We start from the raw sequence: 20,532 nt of genomic DNA on the forward strand, positions 1-20,532 counted from the left end.
TGACAAAGTGTCGCCATAGGCGCAGGAGACGCCCCGGGATCGCTGACCCGTTTTTCGCTTAATTAATAATGCTCTGTCTCGGCCACTGGTTTCGCAGTGCAGTGGCCCCTGCATGAGTGGCACCCCCGGTGGCGAACGGTGGGAATCCAATTTGGGTGATATCAACCGAAATGGACTCCGGCCCGGACTGGGCCGGATACGGCCCAGGATGGCCGCGGCGACCGGTGGACTCCGTATTCGATTAGAACTTTGGTGAGCGGACGCTGCGTGGTCGAGACCGTGGCGTTACCCTAATTGAAGGTGATTTGTTGCGCAGACGGACATCCGACGGGCTCCACGCAACGCACGGCTCATGAAATATTCCTCGGCAGAGCTCGCCGCACGATTCACCCGGCCAGCAATATTCGCAACTCATGCACGGAGCCACGGGGCGGATTGCGGGGCTGGACAGCGGGCGGGAGGGCTTTGTGTGGTCCACTGCGGAGATAGCTCCAGTCAGCAGGTAGTATCGCCATGCGCAAGGAAAAACATCTGGCAGCGATGGGAAACCGGTTGTCCGACCCGGTCAACTTGTCGCCGCCGTTTCCAACCCGAGCGAGCGACCGGCCACGGGTGAAAGCTTTCACGGACCACGACGCAGCCTCGCCGAGGCCACGTAGTGTAGCACCTTTAATCAGCTGCGCGACCCCAAGAAGGTCACCGGAAAAATAAGCTTAGCAGATCCTAATTTAGATTGATGATATTTAATTAGTTGCATAGAGCGCCAGCAAGCGGGGCACCTCCATGGAATGGTCATCTCGGCTTCATTGTGTGCCGTCACCGCACCGCGGGCACAGCGATTGAGCGGTTGTTGTGCGGGTCACAATCTGCTGCACGACACGTGCGCCACGCCGATAGCGAGCGAACTGCACATGATTAATGATGGATCGTTTTGCGGCCCGGCGTGGTTTGCGGCGTGGACCTCGGTGGGAAAATCGATCCCACGCGCCCCCCAGTGCGAGAGACCCTAAAAGTGTGGGGCCGCCGTATTGGCGTATCATCAAACCACGGAACACCCGCTGATTGACACCGATGATCCTGGCAGGCAGATCCACGCCCTTCAGTGTCTCAGCATGCGCTTGGCAGCCATTTTTGTTAACAGGAGTCCATGGTTGATTTATTTGTTGATTACAAAACACAGTCAAAGGACCACGTAGCCTGATGGACAACGCACAGGACTAACTCAGAACTAGTAGCGCAACCAATCACAACTGGCGAAACGGACGCAGAAGCTGATGGACGGTATACAATTAGATACATGAACTGAACAGTTAAAATGAAGGCACGAAAACAAAAACGGTACGACTCTGATTAAGGGACTTATTGAATTCAAGAAGTGACGAACAATTGTTACCATTATGATGGGTCATTATGTCCGATGAGAGACGATTCTGACCCAGTATGAAAGTATGAAATTGGATTTGTTTCCAAGAAATCACATGTTTTTGGCGATAATGATTGAAATGAAAACGCAATTTTATTCAAAGTATGTTCACCAGGTTTTGGGAGCTTGTGATACACCACACCTTTCTGGTCCCATCAGGCACATAACATTGTGTTTTTACCAAACCGATCTGGCTTTGCAGTCGAAGTTGATGTTTTTCCCGGACTGACCCACTAGTTTTTTTCTTTTTAGTATTCCCAAAATGAATCCTTTTTCCATTCCCAATCATGATCTTATGGAGAAATGAATCCCTTTCGTACCTGGCGAGCAAATTTTCCCATTTGGTTTTTTGGTTTTCCTGCTGCCTTTGAACTGAACCATTTTTCAATCTTCTTTTTTCAATTTAAGGCTTCAGTAGGGACGTGGTGTATTGAAACGCAGTTAGCTGATCCGCGAGTTGTTGTTGCGTTCGGCGTTGCATTTTCGTCCATAAGTTGTAGTTCAGCGTCCTCAATCTTTTTTGCGGTCTTCCAATGCTGTTTGTTTGTGATGTCAAAATTACCATGTTTGAATTTTTTAAACCGATTAAAGCACTGCGATCTTCCAAAAACTAGCTTCGACAATCATTTGATGCGGTTCTTTGGCAATTTTCTTCAACGGGTAGCAGAACAGCAATAATCCCCGCATAACATCACTTGCAGATCAACATGGTCTTAACCTGTTTAAAGATAAGTTGCAAACCAATAATTTAAAAAAGAAAATAATGACATCATCCGATCTGTTACAGAGAATATCAGAGTCAGACATTGTCTCTGGTGCAAGCTAAGACTGCGGTTGGGGAATGGAAACGCCCGACGCATCTCACGACGCAGAGGACCAGGAGTCTGATTCACACCAACATGAATGACACCGACTTATAAGTAAAGGATAAACGCCCAATTCGACCTGTTTCGAGGTCAACAACTGATGTGAAACTCTGTCAAATACTGCCCTGAAGTCACTATAAGTCTATAAGTATCAACCTACAGACCTCTGTCAAAGTTAGAGTAGCAATGCTTCAGGAAGATCACAAGGTTACTCGATACAGATCCGAGGGGGCCAAAGCCTTGCTGCTGACCAGAGATGTAAGATTTGAAGCAGTTGCTAGCGAGTGTAAGCTCCGGCCAGAGTCAAAGGCGAAAGAAATCGATCGAATTTGGCTCGAGTGGCACACCTCTTGAGTGGGATTTGGTTCGATTTCAATTTGACAAAGACTCGTGCAGTGATTCGATTTTTAGCAAACACCAAACCAAAAACTGGCCACGTTGCGCCACGTGACCATCTAGCCGCCCACTGTGCCGCGCTGGGATCGGGTGCTTGCGAGTGCGGCTGATTTATTTCCTGCGTCCCGTTGATCGACGTCCACAAACCGGCGACGACGAGGAAGTTTTGCGAACCATTTGAAAATTCGAACTGCACTTTCGAACTGGGCTGCGAAAGATGGATGGGTTCGGCTACGATCGCGCAAAGGTGATGCACTCGGATTGCGGCAGAAACTTTTGCCGGCAGAACGCTGCCGGGATGCTCCCGGGGACTTCCCGGGGACGCTGCCAAACAATCCAATAAACGCAAATTCTAGCAAAACGACGGGCACCAGCAGTGCCGAGATGGATGTCGTGCGACACGAACATAAAGTATGCCACTTCAAAGGCCATTGCCAGCAGGACTTTATCGCCCGAGAGGACGCAGCATCCCACAAGGGCTGTGTGCCCTCTGTGCGGCCTTAGTTCCGGGCACCGGGGTGGGCGTAGAAGGAAACATAAATACGGCGCACACGGGACGGAAGGCGCTCTCGCAAGACGTTAATTGCAAAAATAAAAGCGATTAAAAGTTCAACAATTAGTTTTGGGCCATTTTTGAAACGCTCCAATCCCAAGGTCCGCCAAACCTGGACGATCGAGGAACGCGCGTCGTTTTCGCGTCTTTAAAGCAGCAGCAGTCTGAAAGCGGCCCATTTAATAACAATTCCGCTTCGCAAGTATTTGGTGATTGTGTCTGTGTTGCAGGAGAAAACTTTTGCGATCGTCTTGAAGCGTGAGCATTTGATAAACTTTTTTATGATCTCCCGAAATGTAATGGCATCCTTCCGTGATTCTTTCCGTTCGCTACTGTCCCATTGAAGCCTCCTCCGATTCGCTTTATGCTGCCACGGAGCTCACTTATTTCTGTCCAGATGAAATCATATTTCCACCATTTTTCCCCCATTTTTGCCGCCCGCCGGAAAATGAGCTTTTAGTTTAACATTCATTTATTTCACAAACAGCTAAAGTTGAAAACATAAAAATAAAACGCTCATGTTGAGCAAACTATGCATTGGCGAGGGCAAAAAAAACCTTCAACGTGCGGAAAAACGAACCGAAAACCATCACTAACGGCAGCGGCATAGCACTGAGAGTTCATGGCATAATTCCGATTCCGATTTGTTCGTTCCATTCGGTAGAGCTGGAGAAAAAAAATTAGATTTATGCTTCGTTCACGGAGGTGCTCTCGAGTGAAACTTATCGACACCGGCCAAAGGGCGGGATGTTTGCCAAGCGCTCGCGTACCTACACGGTTCCGGTCATCGGTTTCCGTCACTCAAGCCAGGCGCCGCCGCTTCGGTTCACCGGGTTCCATTCAGGTTGGTTTATAATTTTTTAAATTGCTCTCCCGGCCCCCGAAAAACCTCAGCGACGCGTTTAGCCGATCAAGTCGAAGGCGGAAGCCAGCGTTCACGTTGACAGCCCGGCCGCACATGGCAGCCTGGCAGGAACCGGAAGCCGATACGCGACTCGTTTCTTACGCTCGAGCGGATCCAAAGAAAAAAGGAAAACGAACCGCGGCTCAATAGTGGTGAAAATTTAATTGAATCAATTGAGCTGATCGATCAGTAATTTGCATGAAGTGCACGCGCCTCACTGCCGGCGGTTCACACTTTGCGCCCGAAGCCGCCGCGCTGCCGTCAACTTTTCGCCGCGCTCCAGGGCACTCTAGGAAGAGTGATTGGGAGCCCTAAACTTTGTGCCAGCGATCCAGATCCGCTTGTGGGGCTGCTGTCGGAAGCGCAAGTGAGGCACACGAGGCGCGGCACGATCTGATTTAGTGGTTGGATGTCAAAGTCAGCTGTTGAAGAAAACGGCTCAGAATGGTGGCTTGTGAGGAAAACCGTAACCCCACGAAACTTTACGGAGTTTACCGCATATCACCTTGATCAAGTTCCCGGAATTCTGTTATTCAGTTATAAAATGTACTATCTCTGTTTATTGTCCAAAATCGATATTGTCTTCTTCAAAGTAGTCCACAGGGGGCTGCAATGCTCTTATGCCAACGCCTGATCCAAACCTCAACACATTTTTAAAACTCTATGTTTAGTATTTCCATTAGAGCCATCTGTGACATTGGCTCCTCTCGAAGTTCCAATGCGCTTCTTTAACAGTAATAGTCGCTTCTTCGTGAGTAATGCCTCCTTTTTCGTCTGGAAACGACGCGGTCTTGGTTTGAGCAACGAAATACCCGGGCGATCTGTTTTAACCAAGGTGGTAATTCCTATTTTCATTTATTCCAGCTATTTACCTATTTTAACATAATAATAAAAATTTCTATGCAACTGTCTGGCCTTTTAAATATCGAATTATCACAGCCAATTATCTGCCCGGTATCACTGGCCACATACCAAGACATCGCATAACCACGTGAAACATTTTCTTTTATTACATGCCGGGTTGGCAAGCCTACACGTTGGTCGTGTGTCGTGAAATGCCTAAGCTTTTCGCTACTACGTCCCTCCCTGCCGAACCAACATTAACTACCACGGAGCAGATTCCGAAGCGATGTCAATTCAAATCATAGCATAGACGGAGCATTAGACACGGCGACAGAGGTTCCGTTTCGATGCGATTTATTCGGTCGTTAGCAGACCGTTTCCAGTCCGACCGCCCGAAGACAGGGCAGGCGAATGGCGGTGGTGCAAAGACATTCCTTCCACCTTGTTGGCACATCCTCGATATGCGGCAATTTGGCAGTGGGCAGCAGCACCAAGCACCAAGCAACAAAAAAAGGGACAACGGCTTATGTTGTGCCGCATTTGGCAGGGCATTCCGACAAAGTTAAAGGGTAGCATGCGGGCAACAACAATGCCAAAAACAAACCAAAAAGCTAGTGGTACAAATAAAAAGGGGTCCACCGGTCCACCAATGAAACCTGTCTCTAATACACACGTGACAACGGCACACGTGGAGCCGGAGCTTAACCGGACTGACGGGGCGCCCTCGGCGTTTATCGGCGTTAAACTTTATCAAAACTGATTGATGTTTGTCACTGGGGCGTGATAAAAATCGCTTAAATGGAAATTTTCGCTTTCCACGACACGCGCGTGGCGGGAACATAAACGTTCCGTTTCGTGCTGCGACTAGGAACATGATCGAAAGAGACAGAGAATGGCGCAGGGCGTCGGCCTGTTTTTTGCTCCATAATATGCTTCGATCGAAAAACGATTGGCAAACGATTGTGCGTAGTGACGTCGAGTGATGTGCTTTATTTTGCTGACATGTAACACAGGACGACTTTGGGGCTGGCTTTTATTTTCCGTTTCTGGCACGGAAAGCGTCAGTGCGTTGATATTGAATTATTTATTTTCATGCAGTCTCGGTCGCCAACCAGGTTTCGGGGGACCTGACCTCTCCGACTTGCCGGCTCCGGGACCGATCCGGAGAAGAAACCCACCCGGTTGTGTGCGTTCAAACAACGAGTATAAAAAAAGGAACACTCTCCAAAACATTTTTATGTTTTCGTTACGCATGTTACGGCGAAAACTGATAATGAAAGATTGATGGGTCGGTTCGAAACATGACGGAGCGTTGCGTGCCGCTCGGAGTGATTTGGAAGCCGGGAACGGTGGCACTAAACTCGAAAGAAAACAGAACACCCTGTTAAAGCATGGTTTTAAAATTTAATCTTTGCACAGTAATGGCAGGCCTCCAGAGGGAACTCCATCTGCTGATATCAATATCCACAACATTCTAAAATTAAAAGGACTTCCATAGAAATTCATGCCCAGGTGAGGTACTTGTCAAACGATTCTGATCCTCGATTTCCGATGTGACACGGTTCTTCTTTTAAATTCTATAACTCCGCTCCTCTGAGATTGTGAAATAAAACACCAAGAGAATTCAAAGAAGCGCGACCTTGTTACAATCATTACATTTTTTTCATTTGTAACAGTAGGAATCGACTACTTTTTTCTGTCTACTCCATAAACCGTTTCGAAACACGTTTCCCAAAATACATGGCTTTCTAGATGCACAGGTCTCTAAAGTCTCGCATCATCGGTTTCTAGGTCTTCTAAAGTCTCCCCATCGCCATCGCCTGTGAGGGTCGATAATTGAAGTAGTAAAAAAAAATCCACGATGTACTGCTACCCAAACTTAATCCTGAAATTGCAGCATAACTTCCAGCTTTTCTCCATGGCGATGTTTGGTGAAAGGATTCATGTTGAGTGTACCGACTTACGCGGCCAAAAAAAAGGATGAATGCTCACACAACCCACCAGCGTGTGGAGCAGAAACGGTGTCAGCAGCTAACCAAACGTGACCAATTGTTGGCCTGTTCGAAGTAAATTTGGAACTAGTCCCGAAGCCCAAAGCCCGAAACCCGCTCAAGAGCCTGCCCCGCGGAAACTGTTTATCCGCATGAGTGCGGCCATAAATCCCGCCAATGCTCGGGTGCCCGTGCGTGGGCCGTGGGTAATGATTCATCGGATCGGAATGGAGCAGCCAACCGGCAGCACCGCGTGTTTGATGTACGTCTTTAACTTTTGGGCGAGTGTCTGTGTCTGTGCGGACAATGCAGTAATGGGCGCAGGATTCGGTGGAGTATCGGCGCACAGGGCAGTCAAAGTGGCTTCGGTTTAAAAAAAAATGGACGTACTCAACTAGTTTCGCTGTAACCGGTGGCTGTAAACAATAAGCCGATTACTGCGCCGTAAATCACATTTATCCCACATGGAGCACTTTGTTCGAATGCACAATTTCGCGTGGCCGTGCACTGACAGTGGCCTACCCGTACTTCGGTGGCTCCAGGGCGGCAGAACGAGCCTCGAATTAATTTATTCAAAATGTTCACCAGAGTTCGACGCAAAAGCGACTCTAATTTTGGCGGACGACTGTTTTTAATCGCGACCATGTTCGGGCCATTTTTAAGCTCCACAACGCGTAGTGGTGTTAAAACAGCAACATGGTTGCTGTTTTACATTCAGTATTCATTCCATTTATCGCCTATTAGTTTGAGGATTGTTTTCGGGCCAAGAAATCGCCCAATCAGGCATTCAAATGAGTTTATTAGGGCGCGAGTTTAAAAATGTCTTCACGCGAGCCACGTTGCGAAGTATCAGTCGGAGGAAGTCGGAAAGGTTGATCCACGTCGACAGCCGAGGCTCTTGGATCCGCCGCCCATGGTCATGCTATCGTCTTGGAGGAGGGAAAACTTTCTTATCAAACGCCGGGGCCACCGCGTGAAGGCGAAGGCGCTAGCGTCAGCCCCAATTTGTTATCTTAATTAGTGCGATATTTATCTTGTCTACACAGTTTCGAGTTTTTGCGGCCCGCTCGAGGGTGACCTCCCAAAATATTGCTCGCAGCAGCAGCGTCTCCGTTCAGGCGTCACGACCTTCCCTTCACCCAGCTCAAGTGCTTGGCCGAAGGGGCCCAGCCCAAGTGCCGGCTCTCGGCTTACGGCGGACTGGTTGTAGGTTTTTGCGGCGGCAACAAATTTCCGGGGGCAGTTGTTCTTATCGGGCCCTCCTGCCGGACGATTATCCCGGAGAAATGGTTGGTATGGTTTTTCTCCGTTGGCCCCCACCAAATGCCGTTTGCAATCGTGTTCTTCCCGTTTGGCAGAAAACAAATGGAAAAATGGAAAACACCAGCTTCCCTCTTCCGGTCCGGTTGACCGTTGGCCGCTAGTGCCAGTCTGTCGTATCAAGTAAAAAAAAACGAAACAGAAAAGCATCCCAAATCTGTAGTGTGGTGCACAAAATGGTTTGTGGTGTAAAATGTAAATAAGCACTTTTTACCGTCAACTCGAAACTTTCACGTCGCTTCGGAGGGGCCGCGAAAAGCACACCTACCCGATTTCCCGTTTTCTTTCCGACTGCCAATTTGCTTAATCACCACTGCGTGCTCACCTGTCATTTGCATAAGACCTCTAGCAGTTTTTGCCTCAAGCATGGTTCGAAGCAAGGTTAGAATTGGAGTTCGTTTTTATAACGTTTCCCCTGTAGGTGAACCATATTGTCCCCCTTGTTCCACCGAATCGTTCTGGGAGTTACCACCGTTTTTTGGATGTGGAAGTTTGATGTATCGGTCGATATCGGTCACACGCCCACAAGGTGGAGATGATAAAATAATTTGTTTACCACCGGGCCTGGCAGTGATAAATGCATTCACCTGGTCACGATGCAACTGAAAAGTTCAAGAAACATATGCACGACACGGCAGGGGAGCAGGGACGAGTAGCACAGACCGGTAGGCCACAGGAATGTAAATTGTGATTTAATTAAAAGATAAGTCGGACCACACCGTGGAGCAACTCCACTCCACGATCCGGGGGCGATAAAACATGCAATTAGATTCGTCCAAACCTGTTTACTGATTGAACGATTTCGAGCTCTGCATCTAAATTAAAACCAGATAGCAAAAGCGAATGAACCATTTTTGCATCCCAAGATCAGTAATCTAACAAATTAAAGCACGACAAACAACGCCGCCACAGTCACTGGGCTTTCGTGGCAGGTTTTGCGGCAGTGAATCGGGTCGCGCCTTATCGTCCCTGTGTATCCCCGACGTCTTATTGTAAAGATTACAACACTTTCGGGAAAGTTTCCTTCAACCATCATCGCTCGAACCGAGTAGCGAAGCTCACTGATGACAGCTTCCGGTTGGGTTCGAAAATAAATAGGAAATAATTAAAAGCGGGCAACATTTGTCGCTTCCTGCTCGGCCGACTGTCCTCACAAAGCGAACGGAGCACACGAGCGTTCGCAACAGTTGGGTAAGTGTGTAAATTACATGGATGGCATCTGCCGGTGACAGCGACGGGACCGAGAAAAGTCGACACGGAAATTAATTATAAACAATCAATTCGACATTCCAAGCGGCCTCTTCAGGGCACCGCCCGGAGAGACAGCAACGGATCCAAGATTTTACCGAAAACATAGACGGGTAGCAGCCATTTCAAACGCTGGCTTGGTGCCGTTTGCCGCAACCAACGAGGAAGTTTTTAATCTCATCAAGATGCTGAATATAATCGAATATCCCGATCCGGCCGAACCGGTGACCGAACCGGAGGAAACACAGCCTTTCAGGGCATTTCCTCGCAATTAAAGGATATTAAAGGGTTTTTTTTGATCCACTAACCGCAGTGAAATGTTGGGCCAAAAACGTGCCACGAGAGAAGCCCGAACCGGCCGGGGGGGTTCCATTTGAAATCACTTTGTAACTTCCACAGCTTCTAGACAGTGGCAACTTCTGAAGAGTTCGTTTTAACTTTAGTTTCACGTTTCACTGTTTGCCAAACGTGCATTGACTGGGAACGGTTTGATTCGATTCCGGGAGCAATCGAACATCATTAATCCGAGTAATACTGAGAAGCTTTGAGCCAACGCAACTCATCCGACTCCGGAAGCGGTTTTTGTAGAATACTTCCTACGAAGCCTTTCCGAGGAGTTTCCTTATTTCCCGCGCCCTGTTTCTTTCTTAACTTGGCAGCCGTTAAATTTTGTATCGATTCACGGGTGATGCTAAAAAGAAAACTTTCTAAAAGCCAGCAACTTGAAGCCGCCATTTTCCGCTTCAACTTTCGCCAAACCCCAAAGCGCTCCCGCTCTCGGGAAGCTGGGAACCCCGGCTGGGTGCCCGTTACCAAGTGGAATGAAAACATAAAGTTTGGCTAAAATTTTAATCTTTTTATTCATGATTCCAGCACCAGTTTTTCGTCGCCTCGCCCGGGTGAAAGGGCGCCGAAAAAATGCAAGATTCGCACGAAAGTCTGGTGTGGCGGTGTGCGAAGAATGGGAAAACTTCAAAACTAACGCAAACCACCATAAAAAGCTGCGTGCTGCGAGGAACGAAAATAGAACTCATTTTCGCAGTGACCTTCTCGAGCGTGCAAAAACATGGCCCTTCGTAAAGAATGGGATGCTCCGTGCGATACATAAACTGCGATGGAGAGACATAAACTGCGGCTGGAAGGTTGAAAATGAATAAGCATCGAACACCGGCAACCAGCAAAGGCAAATCTTTTTCAACTTGCCGGTAGTGCCAATCCGGGTGGAAAAATGAGGATGAGTAAACTTTATTTAAAGCCCTACACAGAAGGATATGATCCCGCGTCCCGGAGTGCTCATTTCGCGCTGTTCGGCTTCCGAACCCTGAATGATAAGCAGCTTTTGTTCTTAAAAATTTAATCGTTGGACGTTGGAGCGACCGAAAACTTCGTTCGCGCAGCGAATTAATTAGATCTCAAGCGCTTTTTGGCTATTCCTGAACGTCGCCTATCCCTGCTGCACCTATAGATTGCCAGTCAAAATTTAGAAAATATGTACGCGAAAACAAAAATTAAATGGGCAACGAGCGAAAATGACGAATCATTTTCTTCTAAAATATCCGGTTGACTCAACTTCTGACTAACGAAGAAGAATGCATCCATTGCCGGGTACTTCACGTCCTGCCGAATCGATTCCTGCCTTGATAGCGGTAATTGCTGAGATCACATTTGCGTTCGATGTCGGAATGCCAACACGTAGCATTAACTGTTGGCCATTCAGACGAGGGAACATTGATTAAAATGCACCGTGCGAGGCGATCCCTCGAAAAGTCCACATTGCCAACACGGGTAATTATGAAGCCGACTGCGAACTGAGTGACTGCACGTGCCAGGTCGGGTTAGGCACGCTCTGGCCCACGTTGTTCGGCAATTTTTTGTGTCGTGCTTCCCCGTTTGGTGTGAAGTAGCGTGAAGACAAATCCATCCCAAGTGTGGATGGATGGCTCTAGCAACGAATGCAGCTGCCCGAAAAGGCCGGCATCCTGTCGGACACGCTGCACTGCCAGGCGTGCGCCTAATCGTGTTTCCGAAGGTGGTTGATTTTTCACCCCCTTTTTTGGGCCGTGTCAGACGAGAGAAAATAGCTCAACCGATGCCGATGGGCGAGGCAAGGACGATGGAGACATTACGTTTGATCAGCGACGGACGACGGAGCCTCGAGCATCTGCTCGAGCAGCTCAAAAAACGGGGCATCGATTTGACAGTGATGAATCCGGGCGAAAAAAGCCACTCACGTACCGAATCCTTTTTCTTCTCGTTTCTTATTGATCCACGACCATACATAGGAGCAATTGATCTTGCTCCACAGAGACGCATAGAAGACGCACGCGGGCAGCCGAAAGAACCGACAGCCCGGAATGAAGCGCAATTGAGGGATGAAAGCGCTTTTTCGTGCAACATTTGCAAGCCAGTTGGGCGTACGTCGGATGTAGGTACCTCGGCCCTCGATTGACGGTTTCTGTGCATTTCCTAGTTTTCTCTTCTGTGTGACGACGACTCTTTGACCGGCAGACGGAGCTTCTCGGGTTACCGCACAAGTGAACCAGTCACGTCCCGTGACGATGCGCAATGTCCTGTCCACACTTCCGCGGGTATTTAGCGTTCCGCCGTTCAGATTCGATCGCGAACCCCTCGAAGAAGGCTTTTTGCGTTGCTTCGCAAATGTCAGCTTGCCGGCCCTATGAATTTTGGGGGGTGTGATTCGGCCCCCGTTTTTGCCACTTCCCTGCGGCAACCAACCGTAACCGAACCGAGGGAAAAAACGATTTTATCTCATCACGCGTGAATGAGATTCTGATATGAACCGACCAGCTGCGGACAAGAATGGCTAGGGCACGAATTTAATTACGGTTACTTTTACGCGAGCTCTCGAGGTCGGGTCTGATTATTGAAGTAACTTCAATCACTGGCCAACCCTCACTGGGTAGCAGGCCTACGTCACTCTAGGCTCCAGGGCCTAAACGAAGAAAAGGTTCAACAATGGGATCAGTCTGGCCCAAGGTGACCTTTCTTCAGCAGGAAGTTTCGCCGGAAAATGTATTCATGAAAAAACTACGTCAAAAAAGGATCGAAACGGATTAAGGTCACTGCGACCTTCCGTGGACCGGAATAGGCCCTGCCCGTAATTGCAATTGCAGCTTTACGCACCGTCTTCCGTCCGAGACCGACTCGTGACATTTCTGTTCGTGTTTAACTTATCCCCGAAAGCGATGGGACAGATGGGCTCAAATGACGCTTAATCGATTCACGTAACGGCGATTTTGGTGCTCTGTTTCGCTTTCAGCCGCCGCCAGACTGCACGAGAAAGGGGTTAGTTGACCATCCCCATCATCGCCATTATCGTCACCGTCGTCGTCGTCGTCGTGGACACCGCAGACGCTGCGATCACGATCATGATTGTCCCATTCATCAAAAAGATACATCATGGCGGTGGGTGGTGGCCCAATATGCTGCGAGAAGGGCGCAGTGCCCGAAACTCAAACACGAAACCCGCATCACCCACCGATAAGGGGGCCGACGAAGACGCAGCAAGAAGCCGCAGCCCTGTTGGCTTTCCCTGGGCTGGCTTTTCAGTTGCCGAAGAAAAGCCGATTGCCGGTTCACGATATGAGATTTTCCTTTCATTTGCCTTTCCTTATTATGGTCGGGCTTTCTGGGAAAATTGGCGGACCAACCATTTCGGAAGGTTCCGGCTCCGGGGTCGGGGCTTATTCAGAGTGAAAGAGGATTTCGATTTGTTACCGGAGAGCGGCCACAAGCGGCAGTATCTGGCAGGACGGGGCTATGGTACGCAAAACCATTCACAGTGGATTTTCCCGGCACTGCTACGGTACGGCCCGTAGTAACTGGGAACTACGGAAATCGTCCAACCATATTCATTCGTCATCCGGACAAATCAGTTGACAGATCAGCTCACCGAGGGTGGACTTTATTTCGGATCGGTTCGCTTCCGGAACCGCACCAAATATCGGAGCGCACGTCACTTACCTAGCGGGATCTTCTCCGTCGGCGACTGTGCGTTGGCCAGCACCGGTGTTTGCAGGCTGCCAAGGCACACCAGGAGCGCCAGCCCGACTAATGGCACCATAAGTGCTGCCGGTCTCCGGCACACGCCGGAAGCGGAACCGGCGCCCTTCGATTTCACTCGGCCCCGGACAACTGTCCGGGCGCGGCACAAGATGCTAGCGGTGATTAATTCCATAATTATCGCCAGTTATGCTTCCCGCCTTTCCGGGCGACCTACACTCGTCACTGGCCACTTGCTTTGGGACGCGACGTCCTAACGTTTGGCACACCGATACCTCACAGAAAGTAACTTGCGGCCATCTGCAGCCGTGGTTGGCAGGCGAAAACAAGGCTGGACCGCGGCGAACCGATGTTCGCCCTACACGAATGCCCTGCTGTTGCCCTGGGAGGAACTCGGTTACTTTTTTTCTCGAGCACCGGTGGCATTTGTGCTCCGCGCCATGATTAATGCATCCGCCACACTATTCACTGCTGACAACGATGCTGACAGACACTTTCAGGTTCGCCGCAGCTTTCAATATAAATTCAAATGTGAGCCTTCCGCTGACGCGCCAAAGCCACCGCGTTGATGACGTTCAAGGGCGCAGCTGGGCTGGTCGCGCGTCGACGGAGTTTTTGTGCCCGTTTCCGGCTGTCATCCGATAAGATTATCTTCCGCCTCGCCGATAGAACGGCGCCACCACTAAGTACCAGACATTGCCGGACGCCGACTGAGGACATTCACTGCACTGTGCGCACTAAAGGACGCTTCACGATCTGCCTGAAAAATCACGTTTCGTCATGTTTCTGCCGCACTGTGGGGCAACATTCACTAAAAGCCAGAGAACAAGAAGACAAAACCTTAGAACCAGAGACACTGACAACCGTAGAACACACACTAAAACTCGTCTCATAGCACACACTTTCGGTGACGGTGGTATTGAAATCGTAAAATTCGGTTATTTTATCAGCAAGGCAGCGGTATGGGTGGCACCATAAATAAAGGCACCCATCATAATAAATCCTTTCCAGCCTGACATATTGATTTGAATATTGGGCGGCAGCGCGGTGGCCGTGTCATCCGGCAATCGTTTGACTTTGAATCGTTGGGCCCTGAACCGCCCCCCACTGGAAGGAACCGCAGGACGCCCTCGGTTCACTTGTTACGTCCAGGGCCGGACAGTCTAAGCCGCTTCGTTGCGAGCGGCAGCGAGCGGGGCCCTTTCCGTTATGAATCCATTGTCCTGGGGAAAACTGGTCCGGAAGACAGCGGGGCCCACGTGGCCCTTCCGTTCGCCTAAGTGCAGTGTACGCGAGATTCGATCAGCGGCGGACGCCTTTGGGCCCCCACGGGACGCCCGCCTGACTCACATGCTTTATTTAATAACATTCAATTAACCCGCGCAATCCACCAGGGACCGAGGGTGGTTGCTGCTGCAGCGAGCCACGTCTGGCCACGCGGGAGCGGGTTGCGGTCGCCGACCACCAAATCACTTCCGTTCGAACGAAAAGTTGGCCGAAAAGTTTCCTCTAAGCCGGACGCGGGCTTCTTGGAACTTGGCGGAAACTTTTCCGTTCGGAGCGAAGATATAGGTTTTCAATCGGTTCCATCCGCACACACAGAGGCACTAGTCAACGGACTGGCTCAGTTCACGCTCCGTTAGGTGATTTATTTCCTCGGCACAAATAATTTTCAAATTCCATTGCCATTCTCTCCGGTACACGGTGGTGGTCGGGCGGGTAGCAATCCAGTGTAAGAGGTGGTGCCGCTCGAGAAAAAAGCAACACAAGCCCCAAAAGGCTGTCAGCACTTGCACAGAACGGACGAATGGAATCGAATGAAAAATGATCGCTTCTCATCGCGCACTACGCACATCCTGGACCCGAGGGCCTTGTTTTGGTTTTCTTCACTCCTAGGGCATTGCTAAGCCTGCTGTGACTTTTGCACTTACTGCGGCCCGCGCATCACACAAACACGTACACAAAGACTACAGGCAGCAGTAGTAGGCTGGGTGGGCTGTACCATGGGGCCGTGGGATGCGTCTTTCGCTCACGATTCGCCCGCCGCGACGCAATCAAGAGGGTAGCCTGGAGCGTTGGTCAACACGGCCACACATACACACGCACACCCGGACGTGTACACTACCTGGAACGGGTAGAGCCCGGGGAAGCGGCCGCAGGTGCCCGAGACTGTCCGGTGGAAGATTTGGCAGCCAGGATTAAAACACTTCTGATTCGAGCGTACGGAGCGTACGTGCCCGAGCGCCCATCACGGCTGACGTCTACTTTAGTACTAAAGGACACTCGTGTTCACGCGAGAAACCGACGTCGGCCAGCAGCCGCTTATCCGCCTTCGGGTTGTACTAAACTTCCCAGCCCAGCATCCGCAGCGTCCGAGGAGCTCCGTGGATGTCGAGAGCGCGAGAGAACGAGAGAACACGGCTCGAAGCCGAGAGCTGAAGCTGCAACCGGAGCATCTCGCGTTCCGTGGGACGCCAGGACCGAAGGCCCGAAGGATATGAAAAGCGAACAAACCAGGACGACACAGAACACCGGATCGAGGACATAGCCCCCGACTCACCGGCCACCCTCAAACGGCTGGGGAGCATACTCTGGATGTTGCACCGTTCTCTTTCGCTGTGTGCGTCGCTCCGACAGAGGGCGTCAGTGGCGTCTTTCAAATCTCGAACCCCGAGAGTCCGTTACGCGCCGAGAACTGAAACGTGATTATCACCGACGCGCCCAACGGATTTCCAACCCATTTTACAGAGCCAGTGGTAAGAGGTCAACACAGAAAACTTTCGACATCGGCTACTGCGACGAACGTGTATAGATATGCTTGATACATTACATATGATCGAACGCACAATGGTTGCTGAATATTTTATGTGCATCTAGGGTAATGCACACGATGCCGGCTGGCCGTGGCCAATCATCTCGGATGTCTGCTGCGGAACGATTCGTTCGAAGTATTCGAATAAAATATACGCGCCTGTCGAGAGATGGTGAATGAGCGTCCCAAAATGCTTTATGCTACACAAAGCACCGACCGAAGCGGCGGAACATTCGCTGCGGTGCCGTGCTTTTTCTCGCTTTCTTAACTTTCCGCCACCTCCAATCGCAGGCCGTCTTCAGCTCGCGTCGAGGAAACTGACATAACTCACCGGCAACCAAAGATGAAAGCGCATGATAGGCCCTGCCCTGCTGCCAGGAAGGAGGAAAAAAGCCCCGAAACCGAAGCCAGCATCGTCGTCGTGGAGCGACGACGATCGACAATCTTGGCGAAGAATCTTGCCTCTGCGCTTCCATTCGGTTACACATCTCGGAATGGAAACTACCGAAGAAAAAGATGCGAAACGAACCGGAAGTCAAGAAAAACTTCATCATACGCAGAAATTTGCCGAACGAGTCCCGTGCCGTCCCGGGACATTCAATGAAGACCCCAAAACCGCCCCCCACCCACACATTTGCTCTTTCTTATCCACACACACACGAGGGCGCGAGCACACCCACTAGTATGGGTGGGATTGGAAATATAAATTACGCGTAGTACTCCGTTCGGGGCGGGCGGCCACGAACGCCGTGGCGGGCGGAAGCCCAGCCCAGCGGCACGTTCCTAACATTTGCATTTTTATCTTCCGCCACACTTTTTATCTGCTATCGCACCGATATTTCATTTTCATATTCATATTATTGTGATAAGCAAGTTCCGTTCGGTGCGCCTGATGTGTAGTGTTCGCCGAGCTGAAGTTCCCATACGGACACGGTTCGAGCGAAATGCTTTAGACATTGACCGACCGGCTGAACGGCGAGCATATTTTTCGCCCAACACACGCCCCCTTTGACACGGAGCCGTTCCAGCCGCTCCAAGGTTGCTGAAATAATTAAACCGCAATAAAAGCCCACCTACGTCCTGTTCACGAGCACTGCTCTCGAAATGATGAAATGTAAAAGCGAAGCCAGGAGATGTTTTCTGCGACGTCGGTTAAAGCATTTCGTTCGAGCGTCCTTAACGTACATTTCTTCGCGGCTACGAGCAGCGGACCGAAATGTGAGTGAAGAAAAACCAAATAAAAAGCAATAACCCTGGATGAGTGTTGGTGGCGTGCGTGATGTTGTTTTTGTACGGCCCCGCGGCTGTTACGGCGCCAGTGTCGGCAACAATCGACGAAGGAATAAAACAATCCGAACCTAGGCGGTGTTCCCCCAAACGCCGGAGCCATTGATTGGTAGCACCCGGAAAAGGACCTCTTGGATTGGCTCGTGCTCCAAGCGTTTTCCGATGCGCGTGGGAAGTTGGGTTTCCGTTAGCACGTATCCGGGCCACCATACCGGCGTCCCACTTCATACAACTCCTTCACGCAGTACTTAGTAGCCGTTAAGGGTCTTGAATCTTGTAGTAGCCCCTGGGAGCACTAAGCATGTCCGTGTTGCTACGCGAATACACGGCACAACGGACCTCGGAACTTGTAGAATAGCTGCCAAACTTTCGCGCCCTCGCAGACGTAAGCTAAAACCCCCGTGTCGACCACCGTTCGCTTTAATTGGAGTTGTTTTATTTGCACCATTTCATAGCGCCAATATGTAGCGACGGATTGAAACGAGAGTTCCACGACGAAGCGTTTTTCAATTTTAACTAAACATCATGCACACGAGGACCAAGTGCCATGCAATGGTGCGAAACGTAATCACATTGTTGATCCTAACTCTCAGCTTAATGTGATGCGCATCAAGGAATGAACGAGCAAAAAACATACATCGAAAACATAATTACATAATTCACAATGGTAAGAATAATGACATATACTGAGACACCGAGACAATGTTCGCCGTTAGCTGTGCTGTCCGAACGAAAGGGAGCAGCGTGGAAGCATCAGAAATGAAATATCATTTTTTCCACAGTACGACAACTTCAAACGGAGTAACTTGGAAAAAGAAAACAGACGAATAGAATCGACAAAGACATCGATAGAACATTGAAAATTAAATTAATCCACGCCTGAGGCAGTAAATGAAACAACGTACTCATTACGGATCAGTCTGTCTATGCAATGCTTCGTTCCAATCATGATTCGATCCCCTTTTTCAGACCGCATCGGTAAATAATGTAACGTGCCTTTGCTTTAAATCATACTGAGAAAATGCTTGTTTTTTTTGAGAGATTCGAATTACAATCATCCGAAAGGATAGGCGAAACGAAACAACCTTGTGCGCAAAGGTATTCCGTAACCACCGAAGTCCGGCAAGGTCGTGATAAGAATTGTTCATTGTTATAAAGTTGATATGATTTAATGAGCATCGTGATCCATTGTATTGATGTGCGTGATTACAATATTGAAAAGACCCTGCCAACGGCACACACGGCCGGGGTCTATGGAATTAAAATTGATCGTAAATTAATAAAGCTTTTGATAGGTGGCCTTTATTTCGCCCTGGATATGCACCATTTGCCCAATCTCATAAAACCCCGTGACTATCGCGAATATGGCACACGCAATGCGCTGCGTGTACTGTGTCTGAAGTTGCGCTGGGCACACTTTCTATCCGGATCCGGCACACCGCCTTCGTCGAGCCAAACGAAGGACTGCCACGTTTTATGTTGATGGTGATACTTAATTAATATTAACTTCTCATTACTCCAGCCGCCAACACAGGCATTCTTCCCGTTCGGCGGGAGCGCAAGACTTGCTCACTATTCGCGTGACAAAGTGATAATCACTGTTCATAGATTGTCCCTCTTATTAAACGCTTATTGACAGAAGCCATTCGAGTAAAAATTTTCGTTCGCTGAGCGCTGCATCGATCGAACCCCGGGACAGTGTTGTACTTAACAACGGCAACACTCTGCATCCCGGTGCAATGGTGAACTATTTCCAACGAAACGGCACAGCGGCTTCATAGTTTTTATTCATTTCACTGAAAATTTCACTCAACAGCATTCGACTGTAGAACGGGGCCTGAGCATCGCGACGTTCTGCGATTGAATTCAATTTCGAAATTATGCGCTTCAATTAATGCAAACAAAGGACGTTTTATGGGAACATCTAAGAAAATAGTGCTCGCATATTGGATTGCCTTCGTGCCAGTACCATGCAGAACTTGCTTCCTGGAGTTGGGCTGGCGGAAGATAGTAGATGACGAAGATAAAAAAAATCTGCAAACAAAGCGGCTTAACTTTTTGCTCGTTTGACACGGCTTTCCGATTTGCATAACACAGCGAAAGGCTTTCAGTGTTTCCGCCCTACGCCACCAGGCCGCCGCGATAATCAGTTTCTGCCTTTCGTTGGCCGCCTTTCAACGGCTAAAGGGTTGGTCGTTTAACGCGCGCGCCTTTTTCTCGTGGAGCGATCGCAGCCCACGAAGACGCCGGAAAAGCGACAACATCATCAACCCCCGACCGCCCGGAAAATGACTGGCCTCAAAGTTGATTTCAGATCGCGAGGCAAGTAGCGGACGTGGCAGGGGCACGATATTGAATTTCAGATCAGCGTAATTTGCTATTCGATTTCTGCCTTCTTTTTTCTGTACTGCAGATTTCTTGAAAGTTTTTTCATTTGGCCCATCGGAATGTTTGTTTCACAACCGGTGGGTCCAAATTTGTCCCGCAGCGCACGGTACACAAAGCTCTGCTTCGTCCTCGTCATCAAAAGAGACGCATCAGGACTCATGGTGCAGTCTGGTGCTTTCAGGTGCTTGGTAACGAAACAGCGTGGTGAATACCTTGAAAGCATTATCAGCCGCGTACCACAGATGTGGTTGTTGCTTCGCGCACCAAAAGTTATCATTTCAGTCAAAGTCATCTCAAAGAGCATTATGCGCTCGCCTTACGCGGTCAAATGGAAGCGTGTGCCAAATCCTCGAACGCTGCTGTGTGATAGGATCCTATACTCCTGTGCGGGGGTCTTCACATTGCACCACAATTGTTACGTGATTTTTGCAGAATCACTAGCCCTTTCTTCGATTTTCTATGATATATGTAGCTTTCA

At 49.5% G+C, this 20,532-nt stretch overlaps 1 protein-coding gene across 1 annotated transcript in view; it reads right to left on the minus strand.

The window, feature by feature from the left end:
• LOC131206699 (glutamate receptor 1-like) overlaps positions 1–13,563 on the minus strand; it is a 66,426-nt gene extending 52,863 nt beyond the window's left edge. Inside the window, exon 1 of the mRNA XM_058199370.1 lies at positions 13,529–13,563. The gene's annotated coding sequence lies outside the window, so the exon portion shown is untranslated. The remainder of the gene's footprint in view (positions 1–13,528) is intronic.
• Positions 13,564–20,532: the final 6,969 nt, after the last annotated feature.

This window comes from Anopheles bellator, chromosome 1 (assembly GCF_943735745.2).
Source record: "Anopheles bellator chromosome 1, idAnoBellAS_SP24_06.2, whole genome shotgun sequence".
NCBI classification, from domain to species: domain Eukaryota; kingdom Metazoa; phylum Arthropoda; class Insecta; order Diptera; family Culicidae; genus Anopheles; species Anopheles bellator.